Raw genomic sequence first — 15,510 nt, 5'->3', positions numbered from 1 at the left:
GATGGGTATTAAAGAGAGCACATACTGAATGGAGCACTGGGTGTTATACGCAAACAATGAATCATGGAACACTACATCAAAAACTAATGATGTAGACCAACCATGAGAGACGATGGACTCTGAAAAACAAACTGAGGGTTTAGAGGGGAGGGGGGTGGAGGATGGGTTAGCCTGGTGATGGGTATTAAGGAGGGCACGTTCTGCGTGAAGCACTGGGTATTATGCACAAACAATGAATCATGGAATACTACATCAGAAACTAATGATGTAATGTATGGTGATTAACATAACAATAAAAAAATTAAAAAAATTAAAAAACAAACAAACAAAAACTAATGATGTAATGTATGGTAATTAACATAACATAATAAAAAAAAGTTAAAAGAATCCATTACTACTAAGCCAGCCTTACAAGAAATATTAAACAGACTTCTTTAGGTGGAAAGGAAAAGGCCATTATTAGACATAAAAAATTATTAACAAAAAGATGTAAACTATGATCATAATACATAAAATATGGAAGGGGAAGTACTGAGGGTTCTAGAGGGGAGGGGGTCGGGGGATGGGTTAGCCTGGTGATAGGTATTAAAGAGGACACATTCTGCACGGAGCACTGGGCGTTATACGCAAACAATGAATCATGGAACACTACATCAAAAACTAATGATGTAATGTATGGTGATTAACATAACATAATAATAAAAAAAACAGAAGTTCTTTTAGAATGTGTTCAAACTAAAATGATCATCAACTTAATATAGACTGCTATACTTAGGATGCTATATATGAGCCTCATGATAACCCCAAACCTAAAACCCATAACAGATACACAAAAAATAAAGAGAAAGCCAAACATAACACTACAGAAAATTACCAATTACAATGAAAAAGAGCAAGAGAAGAATAAACAGAGATGAACTACAAAAACAATCAGAAACAATGAACAAAATGGCAGTAAATAGTACCTATCAATAATTACTTTAAATGTAAATGGTCTAAGTTGCCCCAATCAAAAGACATAGGGTGACTGAATAGATTTACCAAAAAAAAAAAAAAAAAAAAAGCCTATCAGTATGCTGCCTACAAGAGGCTCACTTCAGACCTAAAGACACATACAGACTGAAAGTGAAGGGATGGAAAAAGATATTTTATGCAGATGGAAGTGAAAAAAAGCCAGCACAGCAGTATTTATATCAGAAAAAAGTACTTTAAAACAAAGACTGGGACAAGAGACCAAGAAGGGTATTACATAATGATAAAGGGATCAATCCAACAAGAGGATTGTAAATTACCATGAACCCAACATCAGAGTACCTAAATATATATAACAAATATTAACAAATATAAAGGAGAAAATGACGGTAATACTAGGGGACTTTAACACTCCACTTATATCAATGGATAGATTAGGCAGAAAATCAATAAGGAGTGTTTTTGCGTGACATACTTGACAGATGGACATGACAGATATATATATAGAACATTCCATACAAAAACAACAGAATATGCATTCTTTTCAAGTGCCCATAAAACATTCCCAAGGATAGATCACATGTTAGGTCACAAAACAAATCTCAATAAATTTAAGAAACCTGAAATATCAAGTATCTTTTCCAATGACAACAGTATGAAACCAGAAATCAATCATTAGAAAAAACCCCACAAACATATGAAGGTTAAACAACATGCTACTAAATAACCAATGGGTAAACAAAGATATCAAAGAAGAAATTAAAAAATACATTGAGACAAATGAAAATGAAAATATAACACTCTAAAATATTTAGGATACAGCAAAAGCAGTTCTAAAAGGGAAACTTAGAGCAATACAGGCCTACCTCAAGAAACAAGAAAAATCTCAAATAAACATCTAATCTTGTATCTAAAGGAACTAGAAAAAGAAGAAAAAACAAAATCCAAGGCGAGTACAAGGAAATAATAAAGATATAAATGAAATAATTGAAATAGAGAGTAAAAACAATAGAAAAGACCAATGAAACTAAGAGCTGGTTCTTTGAAAAAATAAAGAAAATTAATAACCTTTAGCCAGACTCATTAAGATTAAAAAAAGAGAGGACCCAAATAAATAAAACCAGAAACAAAAAAAGAAGTAACAGTTGACACCACAGAAACATAAAAGATTATGAGAATACTATGAAAAACTATATGCCAACATATTAGAAAACCAAGAAAAAATGGATAAATTCCTATAAACATATAATCTTCCAAAACTGAATCCAGAAGAAATGGAAAATCTGAACAGTTACTAGTAATGAAATTGAATTGGTAATCAAAAAACTCCAAACACACAAAAGACTAGAACCAGATGTATTCACAGGTGAATTCTACCAAACATTTAAGGAAGAGTTAATATCTATTCTCCTCAAGCTATTCCAAAAAATAGAAGAGGAAGGAATGCTTCTAAATATATTCTATTACATTACCTTGAAACCAAAACCAGACAAAGACACTACAAAAAAAGAAAACTACAGGCCAATATCCCTGATGAACATAGATACAAAATCCTCAACAAAATATTAGCAAACCACATTCAATAAAACATTAATAGGATCATTCATCACGACCAAGAGGAATTTATTCTGGGGAAGCAAGGATGGTTCAATATTTAAAATCAATGTGACACATAACGTTAACAAAACAAATAATAAAAGTCATACGATCATCTCAATAGATGCAGAAAAATCATTTGACAAAATTCAATTAATGTTTATAATAAAAACTCTCAACAACATGAGTTTAGAGGGAACATCATACTTCAACATAATGAAGATCAATACATGAAAAACTAAGAGCTAACATCATAGTTGTAAAAAACTGAGAGCTTCTCCTCTAGGTTCAGGAGCAAGACAAATATGTCAGTTCTTGCCACTTTTATTCAATATAGTACTGGAAGTCCTAGCCACAGCAATTAGATAAGAAAAAGAAATAGAAGACATCCATATTGGTAAGAATGAAGTTAAATTGTCACTATTTGCAGATGACATGAGACTATACATAGAAAATCCTAACGACTCCATCAAAAGACTATCAGATATAATAAGTGAATTCATTAGAGTTCCAGGATACAAAATTAATACACAGAAATTTGTTGTGTTTCTACACACTAACAACAAAGTAATAGAAGGAGAAATTAAGAATACAATTCAACTGTACCAAAAAGAATAAAATACCTAGGAATAAACTTAACCAAGAGGTGAAAGATCTGCATTCTGAAAACTACAAAACACTGATGCAAGAAATTGAAGAAGACACAAACAGATGGAAAGGTAATTCCATGCTCATGAACTGGAAGAATTAAAATTGTTAAAATTTCCATACTACCCATTGCAAACCCTATCAAAATACCAACAACATTTTTCATAGAAATAGAACAAACAATATTAAAATTGGTGTGGAACCACAAATGACCTGAATAGTCAAAGTAATCTTGAGAAAGAAGAACAAAACTGGAGGTATCACAATTCCAGATTTCAAGATATACTACAAAGCTGGAGTAATCAAAACAGTATGGTATGTGCACAAAAACAGGCACATAGATAAATGGAACAGAATAGAGAGCTCAGAAATAAACCCATGCACATATGGTCAGTTAATCGTGACAAAGGAGGCAAGGCATAGACAATGGTGAAAAGACAGTCTCCTCAATAAATGGTATTGGGAAAACAGAACAACTACATGCAAAAGAATGAAACTGGACCACTTCCTCACACCATACAAAACAACAAACTCAAAATGAATTAAAGACCTACACGTGAGACCTGAAACCATAAAAATTCTAGAAAACATAAGCAGTAATTTTTTTATCATCAACTGCAGAAACATTTTTCTCAGGCAAGGGAAATAGAAAAAAGAATATTGGGACTGTATCAAAATAAAAACTTTTGCACAGTGAAGAAAACCATCAACAAAATGAAGAGGCAATCCACTGAATGGGAAAAGATATTTGCAAGTGTTATATCTGATAAAGGGTTAATGTCCAAAATATAAAGAGAACTTATACATGAACATCAAAAAGACTCCCAAACAATCCAAGTAAAAAATGGGCAGAATACATAAATAGATATTTTCCCAAAGACAACAAACAGATGACCAACAGATATATGAAAAGATGCTTAACATCACTAATCATCAGGGAAATGCAAATAAAAGTCAAAATGAGATATCACTTTACACCTAATAGAATGGCTAAAATCAAAAAGACAAGAAATAACAAGCATGGGTAAGAATGTGGAGAAAAAGGAACACTTATGCTCTGTTGGTGGGAATGTAAATTGATGCAGCCACCGTGGAAACAAGATGGAGTTTCCTCAAAAAACATAAAAATAGAAATGCTCTATGATCCAATAATTCCGCCCAAAGAAAACAAAAACAACAATTTGGAAAGATAAAAGCACCTCAGTGCTTATTGCATCATTATTTATAATAGCTAAGACATAATAACAACCCAAGTGTCCATTGATAGATGAAGATAAAGAAGAGGTGGTATATATATATATATATATATATATATATATATATATATATATATACACACATATACATACACACACACACACACTTATACACACACATAGTGGAATACTACTCAGCCATGAAAAAGAATGAGATCTTGCCATTTACAACAATGTGGATGGACCCAGAGGGTATTATGCTAAGTGAAATAATCCAGACAGTAAACAAAAAGTACTATATCATTTCACTTACATGTGAAATCTAAAAAATGAAACAAATGAATAAACAAAAACCAAACTTCATTATTTCAAGTTTTCATAACAAGGTGGTGATGTTTAGGCACCTGGAAAATCAAATTACAGAGAACATATGGTGGAGAACTAAGATACTACATAAATTACATCTCCCATGGCATGAAATGATGGTTTCCATAAAATAGTACAAGGAAATCACAAATTTACCTGGATTTCGGTGCCGGGGCCTCAGCTGGCGTGGTGCGGGCCTGTGGGAGTGGAGGCGCATCCCCGTCGGGTAGCAGCCATGAGCACCCCAGCCGTGCCCCAGGACCTACAGCTGCCCCGAGCCAGAGGGCTCAGCCCGCGTTCAGAGAACAAAGAAGACAAAAACTCAGGGAACATATGTTAAAAAGAAAAACTTTTTTTGCATACAAACAGGAAAATCACATACCCAGTAGAGACCAGAAAGTGATGAACTCTGAGGGCCAAGTCCATGAAGAGACAAAAGTTCTGAAATTTAAAACAAAAATGGCTGGTAAAGAAAATGTCAGTAGACCTCCTGGGAACAAAAATCATATAACAATGGGAAAAAATTGTATTCCTTTAAGACCTTCTAATGAATTAACCAGTTCAACAATAGCAGTTGACACACATAATTTTGAGGATAATAATCAAATGGCACACTCTGTACCAATTAAAGATGACCCTCAAAGTCAACACATGACATTAAGCCAAGTGTTTCATCTTAAAAACAACAATAAAAAGAAACAAATATCCATAGAAAAACCAAAGCAAGATGCTAACATGTCCAAGAAGCTTGTGCTTGGGTCTTACCATGGCCAAATTGTTGTCTAAGATTAATTCATTTAGAAAGCCCCTACCAGTCAGAGATGAGAGTTTTGCAACAACAAAGAAGCCTTCAGCTGCTATCCCTAAAGACCCAGAGCCTCCACCCACGGACACTCGAAGTGCAACAGTGCGAAGTGATAGAGCCCCAAATGCGGTGACCACCACTAAACTTGGGAGCACTGCATCTCAGGACAGACAGCTGGTGTGGCCTCCTATCAGAAGTCACCGCGACAGTGCTCAGGACGCTGTGAAACGGGGCATCAGGTGAGCCACTGCCAATGTTACAATCCGGAAAGGGCCTCGGGAGAAAGAATTACTGCAATCAAACATGGTTTCATCTAGTGCCAAAACCAGTTCTCAGGATGTAGAGAGAAAGAAGACACTGTCAAGAAGCCTGACCTCTGAAACTGTAGCCAGGCCTGCTTCGTCTTCTAACACCAAACTGATACAGAAATCAAAAAGCATTGACCCTCACAGACACACTATAGCAAAAGCAACTCTTGATAGATCGGCTCAGCCCAAAGAAACAGCGGAAGAGAGAAAAGCTCGTCTGAGTGAGTGGAAAGCTGGTAAGAGAAAAGTGCTGAAAAGGCCTCCTAGCTCAGTGGTTACCCAGCCTGAGCCTGAAGGGCAAAACGAAAACTCAGTTGGGTCCTTTTGGACGACCATGGTAGAAGAAGATGAACAAAGATTATTTACTGAAAAAGTAAACAAGACATTTTCGGAATGCCTAAACCTGATTAATGAGGGGTGCCCAAAAGAAGAAATATTGGTCATACTGAATGACCTGATTAAAAATATTCCAGATGCCAAAAAACTTGTTAAATATTGGATATGCCTTGCATGTATTGAACCGCTCACAAGTCCTATTGAAAATATTATCACAATTTATGAGAAAGCTATTCTGGCAGGGGCTCAGCCTATTGAAGAGATGCGACATGCAATTGCAGAGATTCTAACAATGAAGAGTCAAGAAAAAGTGAAATATGGAGAAAATATTGAGGCTTGTGCAACTAAGGAATACATCCAAGAAGTCAACAGTGAAGATACAGGTGTTAATCTAGAGTCAGGAAGACCAGAAATGGAAAAGAAACCTAGAAATGTGGTATTTCAAGATGGTGAAAAAGAAGAAGATGACAAAACGAAAGATCCAACCAATGATGTTAAAACCCGCAGTACAGAAACCAGGGGCATTTGCTTAATTAAATATAATGTGTCTACTACACCATACCTACAAAGTGTAAAAAAGAAGATCCAGTCTGACAACACAGATACTACATTTAAAGAGCTAAAGTTTCTAACACCAGTTAGACGTTCTCGACGTATTCAAGAGAAGACTTCTAAATTGCCAGATATGTTAAAAGACCATTATCCATGCGTGTCATCACTGAAGCAGTTAACAGAGTTAGGAGGTGAAACCGATGCTTTTGTATGCCGTCCGACTGCAGCACTATGCCCCATGTACTCAGAGGCTGGAACAGCACAGGACAAATAAAGTGATGATAAGGAACGGGGCTTCTGTTGTTCCTGGGGGCTTTGGTTTGCTTGTTGTAGCTTGGTATGTCTCTTAGGAGTTGGCCAAGTACCTAAGTATTCATGGCAGTGAGCTCTTCTACTGATGTTCACGTTATAGCAGGAATGTCTTCTGTGCAGCAGAACGCTAATCCTACCTTGTCAATCTCAGCAGAGGGAGTTCCTAAGAAAGGTAAATTTTGTCAAGTAGTTTACTATGTTCCTTGAATATAAACAGGTTTGATCATCATGTTGGCTTGTTCACTTTTAATAGTCTTAAATTGTTAGTCATTAAATATAAGTAACGCGGCAGACAGAATACTGACTTTTTTTGCCTTTTCTTAATTTTGGATCAGTAGGAAAGTCAATAATTGTAATGTGATGACCCCTTTCAAAAGTGAAGACATGGAAGTTTTAGCTTGCTTTTCCACTCAATTCTTGTTACCCGGGCTGCTGTGGTCTCTTGTGCTTTGGCTCTTCACTATCACTTTCCATCAATGCTAGTGAGTCTGTGGTCTCTGTTGGCTTCTTTTTTATTGTAGCTGAGGTCACCACAAACAATAATTAACTAAATGCCCCATTTCTAAGAGGAAATACTTTGTAGTAAAAAAGAAAAGGTGCCAAATGCAGTGGGTATTTGAAACTTTAAATCTGAGTTTCTTTCTTTAGTTCCTTTTGTAACTTGGCTATCTAAAATGTTAAAACTTTAACTTTCCTCATTTCATTTGATATAGTTGTAGACTATTAGAATGGAATTAGAGAAGGAATATATAATGTCATTCTAATTTAGGTAGTATTTCTAGAATAACTAATATAAAATATAACTAATATAAAATATAATAAAAACTTTACTGTTAAGTCATGTTCCTTGAAACATGATAGTTATATACAGTAAACAGTTTCTTCTCCCCACACATTAAATATCACCCCCAAAAATTGTTTTATAAGTCTCTGAACTAATACCTAAATACATCCTTTACCAATTCTATAGTTTCAAAGATTCAATAGTTTTAAAATTGTGTGTAATATAAGTGTGCTTGAAAATCACAGTCTTATGTTCACTCATTCCATTTGTATAATAGCACCTATCTTTGTTCTGTTGTCTTATGCTCTAGAGAGGAGTTTTATTCTTTTATAAACTGTGTTCCTAATATTTATAAATAAATATATCTGTGTATAAAAAAAATTTACCTGGATTTCTTCAACCACAAATGAATATGTTGCTGAAAGCTTAAACACACACACACACACACACACACACACACACAAAACAACTCCCAGTGTGAGGAGCAGAAAAAGAATGAAGAAAAAGAAACAGAACCTAAGAGACCTGTGGGACACCATGACTTATACTGCCATAAGCATAATAGGAACTCTAGAAGAGAGAAGAGAGGGGCAGAAAGAACATTTGAAGAAATATTGACTGAAAATAAAATGTAGCAATCTACATATTTAAGAACCTGGACAAATTACAGAAGGACAAATGTAAAGACTGCCACAGTGAGACACATTATAATCCAACTGTTGAAAGACAAAGACAATGACCATTCCAAACCATCTGACAGACTTGTCACAGGCAAGCAGTCCTCAATGCAGCAAATTTCTCATCAGAAACCATGGAGGCCAGAAAGGAATGAGACGACATTGTTGAAGTGCTGAAAGAAAACAAAAAACAAAAAACAAAAAAACTCCAAACTAAGAATCCTCTGTCAAAACTGTCCTTTAAAAGTGAAGGAGAAACTAAGACATTCTTGGGGGTGCCTGGGTGGCTCAGCCATTAAGCGTCTGCCTTCGGCTCAGGTCATGATCCAAGGGTCCTGGGATCGAGTCCTGCATTGGGCTCCCTGCTCAGCAGGAAGCCTGCTTCTCCCTCTCCCACTCCCCCTGCTTGTGTTCCCTCTCTCGCTGTGTCTGTCAAATAAATAAATAAAATCTTAAAAAAAGAGAAAGAAACTAAGACATTCTTGGACAAACAAAAGCTGAGGAAGTTCATTGCTACTAGATTGGCTCTACAAGAAATGGTAAGGGAAATCCTTCAGTAAAATGAAAGGAACTTGAAGCCTTACAAAGAAATGAAGAACTCCAGTAAAGGTAACTACATAATTAAATATAAAAGCTAGCATTCTTGTATTTTCATTTTGTAACTCCTCTTTTTATTTCCCATATGATTTTAAAAATGTAAAACCAATCATTATAAAAGTGGAACCTGAGAATCTGCATTTCTATCAAGTTCCCAGGGGATACTGATGCTGCTGGACCAGGGACCACACTTTGAGAACAGCTATTCTATAGGATGCTTCTTTGGCAGAATGGAGGTGGTTCTAGTTCAGATTAGTGATTTGCCCTTCAACTTTGGAACCTGATATCTGTGTATTATAGTCATCCCAGGGGTGCTTGGGTGGCTCAGTTGGTTAAGTATCTGCCTTTGGCTCATGTTGTGATCCCAGAGTGCTGGGATCGAGCCCCACATCAGGCTCCCTGCTCAGTGGGGAGACTGCTTCTCCCTTCCCCTCTGCCTGCTCCCCCTTCTTGTGCTCTCTCTCTGTGTGTCAAATAAATCTTAAAAAAAAAGAAAATCATCCTAGACATCCATCTAGATGCAAATCTGGCAAAAACAAAACAAAACAAAACAAAAAAACCCAACACATTTCGCCTTCAACTTACGATCAGCCACCCCACAGCTCTTATTTCCTGTTCCCAAATATGATTGAAAATTAAAATAGTTAAATTATGACTTGTTAATACTCCTTAACTGCATATGGCAGGGCAGTACTCTTTGTTTTCACCACAAACAGTTCTTTTACCCCCTTGTAAATCCTTGAAATGGGACTCCCACCCAATCTCTTTACCAATATGCCCCTAAAATATAAGCACTTGAGGAGCATTTGATACAAAGGAAGGAAAGCTTTCCTGCTTTTCTGCTATCCCTTTCCTGTAAAACCAGTTGCCTCTCTTCTTCCTCAGTGACATTGACAGGGGCCACTGTGTTACCCTGTGATAATTTATTTCAGGTTTCCTAGTCACCATACTTTTGCTAACTCCACCACTCACTCTGACACATTGCCCCCCACTCTCATTAGTTCTTCCTCTCTTTCCTGAGAAATAGATAAGTAGTATCAAAAAGATTTACTGACCTAAACTCTGTATGTTGCAACTCCCTCTTCTGGAAATTATAGAGGTGCTGCTTGCTTGAGAATTTTATTAAAGGAGAATATTCCTTTTGTTGAGTGGATGCTTGTATTATGAACAGAATGACTACAGAGTAACTTCAGTTTAAAACCCAATGAAAACATAAATACCTTTTATTGAAGAACACTCAACTGTTTCCCATTTATTTGCTGGCCTGGTCATCAGCAAATGCATACAGTCACTAACTACACACTGACTCCAAAACCCAGAGTTTGTTAAAGCTGCCTTCTCTTTCCATTTTTATTTCTATTCCTACGTTTAGGGAAAGAACTTTCACACGCACAGACAAGGATGTGGATGCGGAACACAATTTGACATATTATGGCTCTCCTGGGACCATTAATATTCTATCCCCTCCTTTTCCGTGATAGCCTCCAAAGGGTTTCCTTTGGCCATGACAACAGAATTGCCAATTTCAGTTCTCTGCCTTCAGAATTTCTTCCAGTCTCCATGGGCCAATGGCCTTTGATTTTCTACTCTTGGAGGTTTCTGTCAGACAAGGCTGTTGGGTGATGCATTTCTATAGTGGGAAGAGAGGAAATCCATCTTGACTTCAGAAGAGCCCTTAATGAGTTTCAAATCCAAGTTGAAGTTGTTCATTTTTCCTTGGCAAAATTCCACGTTACTGGGAGGCAGGTATAGGAGGAAGCAGCCTGGGCCTCCCATTTTTGTTGTTTGTTCTGTTTCCCAGAGATCTAGTTTCATGTTTTGAAAACTTTAACAGTAAAATCAAATTTACCAGGAAAGACAACACCCTGAAAACAAGAGCCAGGGGAAAGCAGATAGCTTTCTTTGCGATGGGGTTTTACCAAATTTTCCTGATTATGTTTGATTTTGACTTTAAAAGCCACCAGAGATTGCTGTGTTTATTTTCCATGTTTCCATTTCTAACACACGACTCTCATTTGGGTGAAAAAATCAGAATCATTTCTTGCTCCTTGGAGCAAACTCCTCTTCTACTACTACGGAAGTGAGATAAAACAAGCCTGTTTTATCTCACTTCCGTAGTAGCCTGATCACATTCACAATCAAAACCGAGAACATGCATGGAATAATGCTATTTTGTATAAGCTTGTATTCCTCAATTTTTTTAACTCTTTACTGAAGTATAATACACATAGAAAAAGGCATAAAATATAAACCTGCAACTTAATGAATTATCACACAGGGAACACCTGTGTGCTCACCAAGAACTCGAGCACAGCCAATCATTCTCATATCCCTCCCACTTGCCATCCCTCCCCTCCTTCCCAAAGGTAATCACTAGCCTGACCTCTGCTTATATAACTCAGTTTTACCTGTTTTTGAACTATATATACATTGAATCTTATAATAAGTGTTTTGTGTCTGATTTCTTTCACTCAATAGCATATTTGTGAGATATACCCATGTCGTGTGTTGTAGTAATTCATTAATTTTCATTACTGCATACAATTTTGTTGATAATTATGCATGCTTTACTTATCCGACCTAATGTTGAATGATAATTAGGGTTGTTTCCTGTTCAAGGCTCACACTAGTAATACTACTGCGACATTCTTATATATGTTCTTGGTGCACACATGTGTGCATTTCTGCAGGATATATACCACAGTGGAATGGCTGGGTTACAGAGAATCTGTGCATACAGCTTTATTAAATAATACAAAATATTTCCAAAATGGCCACAACCAATTTATACCCCCACCAGTAGGGTATGAGGTTTGAGGGTTCCTATTATTCTACATCTTTGTCAACAACTTAGTATTTTTGCCCCCAGATGAAGGGGTCCTTCCCCTTAATGCCAAACTAACATCTATTGAGGTTCCATTTTGTATAACTACAGGAAGATCAGACTTTTTATGAGTTATCCCCAATAATTTCAGAGACTCTCCAGAGATTGTTTACATGTCTTATAGATCTTTCATGGTTGTCAACTTGGCCAACATCTACCTTCTTTTAGACCATTCCTTCACCTCCTGCACGTCACCTCTTGCCATCATATGTCCCTCACGGCCCCTTTGAGGAAATACAGGGAAAGACACTATTCCAGTGGGGGAATTTGGTGAGGACCTTGCAAGGAAGAGAGGTTTAGAGAATAAGGAATGAGTGATGGATTCTAAAAGTGGTGATACTTGTCCATATTAAAAAGTAACTGGAGGATAGGTGAGTGGAACCAATTTTAGGTAGACCCTAGAGGTTTAAGAATCTTCCAGTTGATTTACTGGGAACCTCTGCCTTACACCTTGATATTTAGTTCCTGTGACCCCACTAGACTCTCCTAGTTCTCCTGGTTGGGGGTGGGCATTCCTCTTGTCAATGTTGCCATTAAATTTAGGCAAGAGGGACACCAGTCCTGGGCCTAGTACTCTGTTCTGAACTTCCTCAGGCTATACTTCATCCCATAGGGCAAGGAGGGCTCAGAGTCAAGGAAACAAAAACTCCTTCTATAATATGCCCCAGGTACACAGCACCTCAGAATCACTTGTCCAAACAGATTAAAGCCCACTTTCAAAGAATGTGTGTGCTTCATCACTGGGCCTATCTTTCTGAGGCAGACACTACCTGGCTGTAGAACCATAGGCCCAGATGGCTGAGGAATGGCTGACTACAAGGGTGTGGATGGCATCTGGATATGAAAGCTGAGTTGACCCCAGGCATGTGTCCAAGTCCTTTAACCCTTCTGAATTGAGCTGGGGGTAAGGGGAGAGAGGGCAAAAGCTGGGGAGCCAAGAGCTGGACCAACTCTCTGTCTGTGCCGTCATATGGTAGTATAGAACTCTGAAGAGTTTGAGAATGTTGAATTCAAATCTGGCCTTCCAAGTTTTTAGGAAGGTATATTTGTCAAGGCAGGAGGATAAAACATCTTTCATTTAATAGTTTTTTCAAGGGATTTATTACAACTTTTAAGTATTTAGACACATGTGAGGGCTTACATTTGTACCCTGGTTCTGGGCCCTATAAATATTAGTGAGGTCTTGCTTCTTATTTCAACCTCTACACCTCTGTTGCCTACTCCAGCTTCATTCAGGCTTCTGGCTCTGGAATCTTCCACTTAATGCCTAGCTGATATTAATTAATTCCTGGTAACATTCTCAAGCCCCTCTACTATTGATTTGTCTTCTCAACTCTTTCTAAAGCATATGGTGGCTGAGATGGTCACCCTGCACCTCAAGCTTCAAGGGTTCTAACATGTGTTTTGATTAATACTGAAGAATGTCTTTTCCTTTTTTTCCCCTCCATCTAATCACTAAGAAAAATTTTCAGGCTTTCTAATTAGTCAAAGAAACATCTGTAAGATGAAGCATTGTAAGATGAAGAGCTACCCATCTCTCTAATGACCTGGATGGATCAAGAGAAAACAAATCCCATTATCAAGAGTCTTTCCCAAATAACACATCACAATAAATACTTCAAAGTTAAGTTTTCATTACTTGGTGTATCTGAAAGTTGGAGAAAATCCCTGGGTTGATTTGCAGGAAGACTGAAGCTTAAGGGAAAATGTTGAACATCATATAAAAGAAATTTTGGCTCAACAAGCTAATCTCACTGCAAATAAGTAATTGCACTAGTTCTGGGCACCTAAAATAATAGAAAATACAGAAGAAAGAATCAGCAAAATGACTTGGCATATATATTAATTTTCCCCTTTAAAATTATGAAGGATTGTTGGATTATTTACATATTAAGATAAAACTATTTTCATGCTAATGGCAGGATTCATTTTCATGAGAGAAGTGTTAAGCACCTTTGACTTTCTCCACTTGTGGAAGAGAAAGGTGATCTGAATAGGTTAGGGAAAAAAAAGTGGAGAGGTGGTCTGGGATTTTTTAAGTTCCAGGAGCAGTCTGAGAAGGAAGAAAGAAATGGAAAAATGGAAAACAAGCTGGAGGGTGGACAGAGGACTGAGGATGAAAGTCAGCCAGCAAGAACTCCTCTGAGGTGGGAATGGTGAGAATGTAGGCAATGGCTTAGAGGTATCTCAGACTAAGATTCAACTGCAAATTTTCTCCTATCCTTTGCAATACTCTTCTCCTGTTTTCCCTCTACAAATTTTTGAATGAAATATTTCTACAGAGAACTGTTTTGTATAAGGCGTAATTGGGGGAATCAAGAATGAAAAGCTATGCTTATTTATATTAATATAAGATGAAAGCAAATATCAATCATAACAGAGAAACACAAATGAAATGGAAAATTCTACAGAGGCAAGAAATAAGGTATGACTCAGAGAAACATAATCTCCTTTAGAATCCCTGGAAACACTGCTGGCAATGCTCTGTTTCCCATCATTTGTGGGACAAGTGCCAAGCTATCTGAATATAAATGATGAAGGGAAGGTGGTTCTGCAAGGCTGGAGGATTTGGGGACAGCGCATGATGGTGCCTGTGCCATCCTTACAAATTCAGGCTGTCTTTAATTTGGAGAAAGATTTTTATAGCAACAGTACATATAGAAATAATTAGAAATTTATTGAATTATTGATAGAATGTAAAGTTTCAAAACTAATAGGCTCACTGAGTAAAGGAAATGATGTATTTATATGGGCATTAGTCAACAGGTGTTATACATTTTCTCTGCTCTCAGCATTGCACCTCTGCTGTGAGAAACACAAAAGACATGTCAGAGACAGTTCCTGCTCTATAGAGGGTAACTAATGACCTCACTGATATGAGGAATTCTTAATCTCAGGAAACAAACTGAGGGTTGCTGGAGTGGTGGGGGGTGGGAGGGATGGGGTGGCGGGGTGATAGACATTGGGGAGGGTATGTGCTATGGTGAGTGCCGTGAATTGTGCAAGACTGTTGAATCACAGATCTGTACCTCTGAAACAAATAATACAAATTATGTTAAAAAAAAAAAGAAGATAGCAGGAGGGGAAGAATGAAGGGGGGACATCGGAGGGGGAGATGAACCATGAGAGACGATGGACTCTGAAAAACAAACTGAGGGTTCTAGAGGGGAGGGGGGTGGGGGGATGGGTTAAGCCTGGTGATGGGTATTAAAGAGGGCACGTTCTGCATGGAGCACCGGGTGTTATACACAAACAATGGATCATGGAACACTACATCAAAAACTAATGATGTAATGTATGGTTATTAAAATAACAATAAGAATTTAAAAAAAAGAAGGTAATGAATGACAAAGTCACAGGAAGCATTAAGAGGATAGGGTGCTCAAGCGTGGGCTGTAAAGGTCATGGGAGTTCAGAGAAAGAAAAGATCCGCTGAGACACAAGCATCCAGAGAGAATGAGCTGTGGCTGAGGGAGG

The 15,510-nt window shown here is 37.3% G+C and overlaps 1 pseudogene; it reads left to right on the top strand.

Moving 5' to 3' along the window:
- Positions 1 to 5,013: 5,013 nt before the first annotated feature.
- On the top strand, positions 5,014 to 7,053 carry LOC113920545 (annotated as a pseudogene).
- Positions 7,054 to 15,510: the final 8,457 nt, after the last annotated feature.

Source organism: Zalophus californianus, chromosome 3 (assembly GCF_009762305.2).
Source record: "Zalophus californianus isolate mZalCal1 chromosome 3, mZalCal1.pri.v2, whole genome shotgun sequence".
NCBI lineage: Eukaryota > Metazoa > Chordata > Mammalia > Carnivora > Otariidae > Zalophus > Zalophus californianus.
This window is presented reverse-complemented; position numbering and strand designations above follow the sequence as displayed.